Source organism: Pinus tabuliformis, chromosome Q, assembly GCF_031772625.1.
Source record: "Pinus tabuliformis cultivar Carrire ecotype Pingquan chromosome Q, CPIR1, whole genome shotgun sequence".
NCBI lineage: Eukaryota > Viridiplantae > Streptophyta > Pinopsida > Pinales > Pinaceae > Pinus > Pinus tabuliformis.
In genome coordinates this window covers 720144887-720154085 of record NC_142296.1, presented here as the reverse complement: position 1 = coordinate 720154085, position 9199 = coordinate 720144887, and the positions used below count along the sequence as shown (strand labels likewise).

General features: G+C 36.1%; 1 pseudogene; it reads right to left on the bottom strand.

The window, feature by feature from the left end:
* Positions 1 to 6924: 6924 nt before the first annotated feature.
* On the bottom strand, positions 6925 to 8365 carry LOC149221557 (uncharacterized; annotated as a pseudogene).
* Between the last annotated feature and the right edge of the window lie 834 nt (positions 8366 to 9199).

Sequence of the window (9199 nt, the reverse complement as noted above, 5' to 3'; positions counted from 1 at the left end):
ACTATTGTTATATCATAATTTATATTAAATCATAAAAATAATATTTACGAAAAAAATCATAATAATTATGTATATTTGAGACATGGAATAAAAACTATAGATTATAGTATTTTTAAAGCCACCCTAGATCCATTTTCACTCTAGATCTACCAAGTACTCAGAGGAATCAAACCTCTTGAGATAAAAATATTTTTTAAAGTGGAAAGGGATTTGATCCATATAAACACAAATCCTTAAATTAAAATGAATCTAGGTTGGTTAAACATTAAGTTCACTTAGATTATAAGGACATAAGATAATAAGAATTTATTCCTCACTTTAATTGGTGTATTAACCTAATATTTTACACAACACTTTAAAGTTTTATATTAATAATATATTTTTTCTTTCCATAGTTTATTTGTTATATGTTTTGGAGTTTTTTTAACATATTTTCTAATTAAATTTGCTTAAAATCTAGCAAGAATTTGGAATCATAAATTTGAGCTATGAATTCTCCACAATCCTAATGCCCATTTTTTTAGGGAATTGAATATATATATATACTCTAGAAGAAAACATGAAAACATAAAATAGTTAGAGAACATCATTTTTCTCTTTTGAATACTGTTATTGGTTGCTTAATTAAAAGTGTTTTTTCCAATACTTTTCTTTTAATTATTTATGAGTCTTTTCCTATATATTTTTTTCTAATTCTTTCTAAGTGTTTTCTTATGTAGTTAGTAACCACTCTACAATAAGAGTATATATATATATATTCATTCCAATAACATGATATATAAAATAAATTTTTATATATCATAAAAATTTAAAATTATATCGTAAATTATAATATATCATAAATAGATTATTTCTTTCATGTTTTATGATGATGACCGATTCTCGGGTTCTGTCAAATTTGATCCCTAAACAGTTTAAATTCAGAACCTTGTGGGTTATGGGTTCATGATCTTCTTCTCTCCTTCCTTTCATTGTAGAAATTAGCTTCACATCAAATCAACATAGCTTCACATGGTTGCAGAACATAAACTCGCAATGGGTCGACGTTGGCGAGGATGACATACAGGGGCTCGTAGGCTCGACTACATGGGCCCTTGCCCTCAAATCGAACAGGTTGGGGTAAATTTATCTACTCAAGGGTCAACCCCTCTTCCCAGGTATTTCCTTGGGGTGTGAATAACTAAGCCAACCACTCAGGTAATGACCATCCTCAACATCACAACTTAAGTCTATTGTCGGAACTTTTGTCATGCATAAGATTGTCTTGGAGCCCTAAGTTCTGAGTACACAATTCCATTTCGCTTCAACCACAATCCCTTGCCATGACCCAACCTTTCTCTATCTGCCTCTTCACAAATTTGTCCACAGACCTTCCCAGCTTGTTCGACTATCCACTTGCCTCTAAAACTTGAAACCATGCTATGGAAACAAAGGAAATTGATGTTGATTTCCTCCTCTCACAACATTTCCTACATGCCTTGTGGTTTTCTTAGGACTACAACCACCTACAAATGCAACATACCTCATGTCCCTAAAAAATAGTACAACAATTTGGACAGATAAAGCATGGCATTCAATAAGGTTTGTCAACTTAAAGCAAACACACATAGAAATCAGACATACCATATGCACAAATTAAACACACAATAAACTTGAATTAAAAATAAACAAGATTACAATGCACAACCTCTTAGGCCTAACCACAACCTTAATTTCTACTGGGCCCTTCGTTGGCCTGATATTTTAGTGAATTGGCCACCCTAACACACTTACATTATGTTTCTTCTAAAAATAAAGAAAACAAACCATACAAGAGAGAAGAGGAATCTTGTCTTCCTTCTATGGAAATCTTCTAGAGGCTTCTGAATATTCAAAATTATATAAAAAACGAGAAATTATGTCTTCACTCCTTGGCTATCACACTAATTTTTTTGCAAGCATCTTAGAACCAATTTTGGTTTGGAGTGTGGTTCATGCCCTTGCACCATACTCCTTCTTTTGAAATTATTCATGGTCTCTTGATCATGTGCTTCATTGTTACATCTCATTCTTCTCACTTCGGTATTGCTTCTCCACACATATTGCTGAGTGAGTTGCAACCAAGCTTCACTGATGCCTCACCAAGCTTTCTCCTCTGGTTCAGTGATTTAGCATCATTGGTTCACCTCCTATGGAACCTTCATGAAATTCCTTTGCTCCTATGGCTATTATGTGTTGCTCACTTCTCTCAATATTTCTACCCATAAACGTAGTTGTGGAATTTCCAGAACAACTTATACATAACCACAAATAGAATTTGTTCTCCAAAAAAGAATCTTTACTTACTCTAATACCATTTGATGACAACCGATTCCTTGAGTCTATCAATTTTGGTCCCCAAATGGTTCAAATTTGAAAGCTTGTGGATTATGGGCCCATTATCTTCAACTCTCCCACCTTTCATTGTAGTAATGATATTTTAAAAAAATCAACAAAGCTTCACATGATTCCAAAACATAAGCTCCCAACATGTTGATTTTGCCCAGGACCAGAGAGAATTCCATTTTTTTCTTCGTACCTCATCCTCCTCAATCCTTAACTCATTCTATCCATGCTCGAATGTTGATTTCCATTGAGTTCTCATCACTATATGATTAAGGACCATAAGCTCTACTACACGGGCCTTTACCCTAAGGTCAAAGTGGTCAAGATTAGTTTCTACTCGAGGGTTGGCTCCTCTTCCCAAGCATTGAATTGGTGTGTTCCTGACTGACCAAACCACTCAGGTCGCTACCATCCTCGACATCAAAACTTTAGTGAGGGGCCAGAATTTTATCATGTGTTCAATTGGCTTATAGCTCGAAGGACCAAGTATGTAACTCCACTTCACCTCACTCTCAATCCCTTGACATGGCCCAACCTTGCTCTATCTACCTCCTCACAACTTTGTTCATGGACCCTGTTATCTTGTTGGACTAATCACTTCCCTCTTAAACTTGCAAGCGTGGCATGAAAACATAGTTTATAGGAAAATCGCATTGATTTCCTCCTATCACAACTTCTCCTATGTGCCTCATGGTTGACCTAAAACTACAACCACCTATAAACATAATCAACCCTCATGGACCTCAAGGAAAATACAACAATATGGTTAAGGAAACCATGACATTGAACAAGGTTTGTGAACTCAGAGAAAAGACACACAAAAATCATTCACACCATATGAAAGAAATAAACACACAAGAAACTTGAATTAAAAATTAAAAAGACTACAAAGCGTTGCCCTTCAAGCCTAACCACCCGCTTAATGCGCACTAGGCCCTTCCTCAACTTGATCTTACAATGATTGGCTATTGTAACACACATAGATGATGCCCTTTTTAAAACTGAAGAAAACAATCCCTAAAAGTCACAGGAGGAGTATCATACTCCTACCACAACAACATTTCATAGGCATCTGAATATTCAAAATTACATAAAAGTCAAGGAAATCATGTCCTCACTCACTGCAATGCGGCTTCTTCCATGAGCATCTTGGAACCATTTTCAATTTGGGGTTGGGTTCATGCCCGTACATAGTTTTATAATATATATGTGTGTGTGTGTGGGGGGAGGGGGGGGGGGGGGGAATTATAACTAGTTGGACTAATTTAAGCAAGGCCCAAGATCAAACCTAGTGGTTGCCACTATAACACCAAAAGTACATCCAAGAGATGAAACTCCATGAGGGAGAGCCCACCCCTTAAGCCTTATCACAATAGTGAAAGATGTCTCCATCTGATTTGAAATCGGATGGAAGCGGTAACATCCAATTATGCAATTGTCCTACGATCATATTGTTTAATGTTTTATATTAACAAATATATAACTATTTAGTTAAGGACATTGAATATGACCTAAAATTGTTTTTTATTGGTTAAGGGCTCCTCTTCCTCAAACATAGATAGAGAAACATATTAAAGACCAAAAAAATAAAGTCATCTAGTAGCAGTGAGAGCCTTCCCCTTAGGCGCTACTAGTGAGCTATTCCAAAGGGCATGTTTTTACTTAATAATAATGACGAATCAATACACATTCACTAGCAACACTGAGTGACAATTGTCCCAGTAGTTATTTTTACAAATAAATCATAATAAAATTTCTTCTATTAAAAATTAAATAATTAATTATTAAATATATTGTCTTTTTACTTTTCCATCATCCCCACATATAAATTTTATATTATTATTACAAAACTTTTACTTTATTTTTAGGGACTAAATTAAATTCCCATACAACCCTTCTCTACAAAAAAAATATAATCCTTGTATATTTGGGGCGAGGGTGATATGAAAGTGTGATTTCGACTATTATTGGATAAATCCATAATATCTTCAATATTTTCCTCAATATCCTCCATACGCAACTCAATTCTATCAATACCATCCACCTTCACCACAATGATAGCCTCAACCACATCCATGGTCAAAGATCCACTCTCACTCAACTATTTGTACAACCATTTCTGAACCCAACCAATAAAGTAATTCAACCCACTTACAGTATTGAGGTAAAAAAATCCAGAAAACTCCCCTTGATATAAATGGTATTCATATTAGATGAGGAAGATTATTGTTAAAAGGGGATTCTATTGATGTAATTGAAGAACAACATTTAGAAGAAGACGATCCATAGGAGACTAAAGAATCATGTAGCGCATGTAATGGAGAGCAGCCATTGGAGCCTAAGATTGAAAATTTATGTTCGTCATTAGATTATTTATGTGTTCAAAAGACTAATCAACAAAAAGCATAAGATCTAAATGTCATGAAAGAATAAGACATATATGATGATCTAGATGAGCCCCAGAAAATCATTAAGCTAGAGAACCATCCTCTTCTTGATAAGTTATTGACATCATCAACGCAACTAGTGTCTCATATTCAGGTACATGTCAAAGCATATCTTTCAATCTTGCAAGTGAGTTTATCTTTCATATTGTTGTGCACACGGATCTATTGGAATTATTCCTATACTTGAAATATATTTTTCTTATTTTCAAGTAGAGAAGTACAGAAAAAAGAAGTAAAAATACAAGAAGAGGAAAAATAAAATCTTAGGTGAAAACCTCCTTTGAGGCTCTTGATATTGGCTCACTAATTGAAAATATCTATGAGGCGGTTAGTGGGCTGGAAAAAACAGAGAAACAAAAAAAACAAAAAACAAAATGAGGAAATAAGATCTTAGGTGAAAACCTCCTTTGAGGTGCCTAGGTAGACCTATTGGTTGAAAATCTCTTTGAGGTAATTAGTAGGCCTAGAAAAAAGAGAAAAAAATGAAAAAATGAAATGAAAAGATTCTTTAATCCAATATCTCTCTTTGATGAATGAAGGTGCTCTCTAACTTGTGCAAGCAATAACAACAAGTTAGCACGATAAGACGAAGTTGATCAGAAATCTAGTCAAGGGAAGTCACACTTGAGTATTCACCTCCTTTGTCTAGATGCTCCAATAGGGCCAAGGCCATGTCAATCCATCACTTTGATCATTTTTAACCCTTTTCTTATTGTCCTAAATTGTTATAGGAAAGCCCTGAAACGCTATGGGATAAGTTTGATTTTTTAAAAGAAGCTATAAATCCATCTTTTTTTAGCCTTTTTATGGAGGAAGCTACCCATATCATCAAAAAAAACTCCCAGAAGACCTCAAAGTGTCAAAAAGTGAGTCTCGTCATTTTGCATTACCTCTACAACATCATTGTGGTCTTATTTACAGGGATGTTTTAGAAAAAACTATAACAACAATTTTTCTTCACCTATTTAGCTAGGGAAATGTGTCATTAGACTTCTAATTTAATACCTCATCAATGCCCCAAGCGAAAATTGATATTTAATGAGCTGGGGGTTTAAAAATATGCTAAAAAATGAAAATTATCAAAATCATTCAAAGCTAGTCCGAAATCATATATCTCGTCATTCTCATTCCAATGACACATGAATCACTTGAATTCGACTCCGTATGTAAAAGTTAGTGTTATGAAGTTTTTGGCAAACAAGAAAAATGTGAACTTGCAGGGTTGACTGGGCTATCCATATAGGTGACATGGAGCTGATGTCAGTAGGTGACTATGGATGTATGACGAACAAATGAACCAATCACGCGTTGACACGTGGTAGGTTGTACAGGCTTTGTTGCTAAAATTTTATTAATCGTTTGGTTTTTGGTTTCCTAATTATGAGGCGCCATGTGGCCCAATGAGAATGTGTCATAAGGCCCTCTGGAATTGTGCCCCAATTTTGTTGGTTCATCGGATTGACCCAATTTTTTTTGGTAGAGACAGCTCTGCATTTCATGTTTCTTTTCTGCATTTTGGCAAATTTCGACCATGGCTGAACATTTAATCTACGACCTTCTTTAACTTATAACACGTAATAGACTACAACTCATAGGCACGTATTTCCTTATAACTTGTAAGATATTTCTTCGAATCTGTAACTAATACACCAGTTTATTTTCTGTTGAAGTTGAAAATAATTTAATAAAACCAACTTTAATCCGGCTTATGTAAAAAGCCCGCCAAATAAAGATGATAATGTATAAAATAATAAGATATACAAAATAGCAAACCATTCGATCCAATCCGTTGCTTTTTAAATGACACTGAATTATATTAACGATAACAAAAGGATTACAAAACGCTGGCAAACCACAAGAAATAAGGTCCTCTGTTTGTAGCATTATTAGCTGAAGGTCTGCAAAAAGGACGTTGGATACTATGACACTATTACTGAGCTGACAGGTACATGTAACAAAACACAACCACAAATTGAAGTTTGTATATAACTTCATCAACACACACAACTTCATAAACAAATCAAAATAGTCGCAGGAAGGAAGACGCAAGAAATAGCAAAAGGCGTCGCAGGAAAAAACATGAAAACACGTCGACTCAAAATTGTTGCTGCACTCATGCGGATGGTTGTACGACTTTACTAAACTTAACGGCTTCATCGATGAGGTTAACCACATCAGTCTCCATAGCAGATTCCACATCCTCCCGACTACTGTTGCCTGTCTCCACGCCTGGCAATCCGTAGTTCCACTTGAACCATCTGCTGCTCAGCTTGCATTCCCATCTTTTATTCCCCACAATGTTAAGCCTGTCTCCTCCTGCCACCTTGGTAATGCGAAATTTGAAATCCTCTGTACAGTACGTTTCAGTGTTTTTATATCGGATATTGATGACCAGGAACCTTCCTGGCGGCGGAAAGACAAGTAACTGGTCAGGGGTTCGATCCCTCCACGCTTTGTTTACCCATTCCACCATGCCTGGGGGAATATCATTATCATTCAGATGTTCCATTTCGTGAGTCGCTACTCCCAGCCGGAAATCACTGGTTGTCTGTCCTTCTCTGCAGAAGGTCACAAAACCATGTCTCATCGGCAGCATTCGAACTCTTGTAATCACTGCATCTGTCGGCGATTCGAGTTCGTCGGAGGATGAAACATTGTGACCTTCCTTACTCGTCTCACAACGTACTGACACATTATATCGCTGCGGCTGCGTTTCTACCAAATCTGCTACATGAATACTAACTTTCTTTCCACTGGAGATCTTCACGTACTTCAGACGTTCTAAGTGAAGCTTCACATCTCTTGCGGCTGTATCAGAACATGCCGTAGAGAAGAAAGAATTCAACTTCCTTCCAACCTGGAGTTGCTGCAGGCGTGACAGGGGAATGAAATCTTCTTTCGTTACTGAATTAGATAAACCAGGCCGAATATCGAAAAGTAGCTTTCCAAATCGGATCACCAATTTAATCGTCTTGTACTCGGTATTTAATCGCAGAGAGTTGAGGCACGAAAGCAGCGTGGTTTTATACGCCGAAAAGTCCCAGTATGAAGAGAAAAAAGATTCCGAAATACCCATCTTACTAGAAAACCGGGCAGACAGAGTATCCATATCATCAGTTGATTTATCACTCGATGACCCCGATCCCTCTCCCGAAACCACCTCACATATCGCTCCAGTCTTGACACAGAAATATGACTTATCGACTTCTCTATGACTCGGACTGATTTCTCCAGCAAACTTTGTTCACAGCCAAGAGCGGCTGTGCAAGTGACTTACAGAAGCAGGTGACAAAAAAGTCAGGATGGTATCCCTTACCTCTGGAAACAGCATAGCATAAAATGCGTTCAATAGCCAGAACAACACTCTGTACTGCTTCTTCTGATACTCCACGTATTTCAACTCTTCCAGAAGACAACTTCACAGAAGAGATCCCTCGAGTGTTTTCGAAACTTTTAATAGTGCTTCCATTCTTCCCTATAATAGCTCCAGTTGCCACACTAGGCACTGGCAACTCACTGTAAAACATAGATGAGGCCGAGCTTTTGCTAATCATCGATGAATGCCTGAAATCCATGACCTGTTGCGTCTCTTCGGAGTCGATTAGTTGTTTTACTACCATTCACCGAATGCAGGTTTCAATTTATAGGAAGGATATGTTGCAAATATGTCTGATCACCTTACACGTTGCAGATATGTCTGATCGGTATAGGAAAAGCCGCTCATCAAGTGAATTTAACGAGAACAACGTATTGTCTATGAATCAAGTCAATGGAAGATTGTCCCGCAATTTAATCTTAAAGAAATGATATAATGTATCAATCAAATCAATGGATAAGATTTTTATTCAATTTAGTCCCAAGTTGCCATGTAATCCCCTCAAACCCTTCCCGAAATCTATCATCATTACATACAAATAAAAAGAAGAGAATCCATTGCGCCACCTCCACAAGTAAGCCAGGCGGTGGCTTTGTTTAAACCTAATTAATACGAGAATCACCAGAACCATCCATTCATTCGGCAAAGAAGATACATAAAATCTTAGAGGCAGTGGAGGCTTGCATTAAATCCGCAAACATGTTTGCTGTGCAAAGAAGACAAAAGCTTGACGAAAATTTACCCTTTTTAAATTTGGCATTAAAAGGGAGGAAGATCTTCACAAAATCTCCATGGATTGTCATATTAAATATCTCAATTAATTGTTAAAAAAAACTATGATTATTATATTAGAGAATATGTATGAGTTTTTTGGTAAATATTTTAACAATGTTTTTCTATTTTCTTTGTTAAATCTGACCAAAAGGAAAAGAATATATATAAATGATCAGAATCTTTTGACCGGTAAATTTTTTTACATTGTTATTAATTATTATAAGAAATAATATTTACT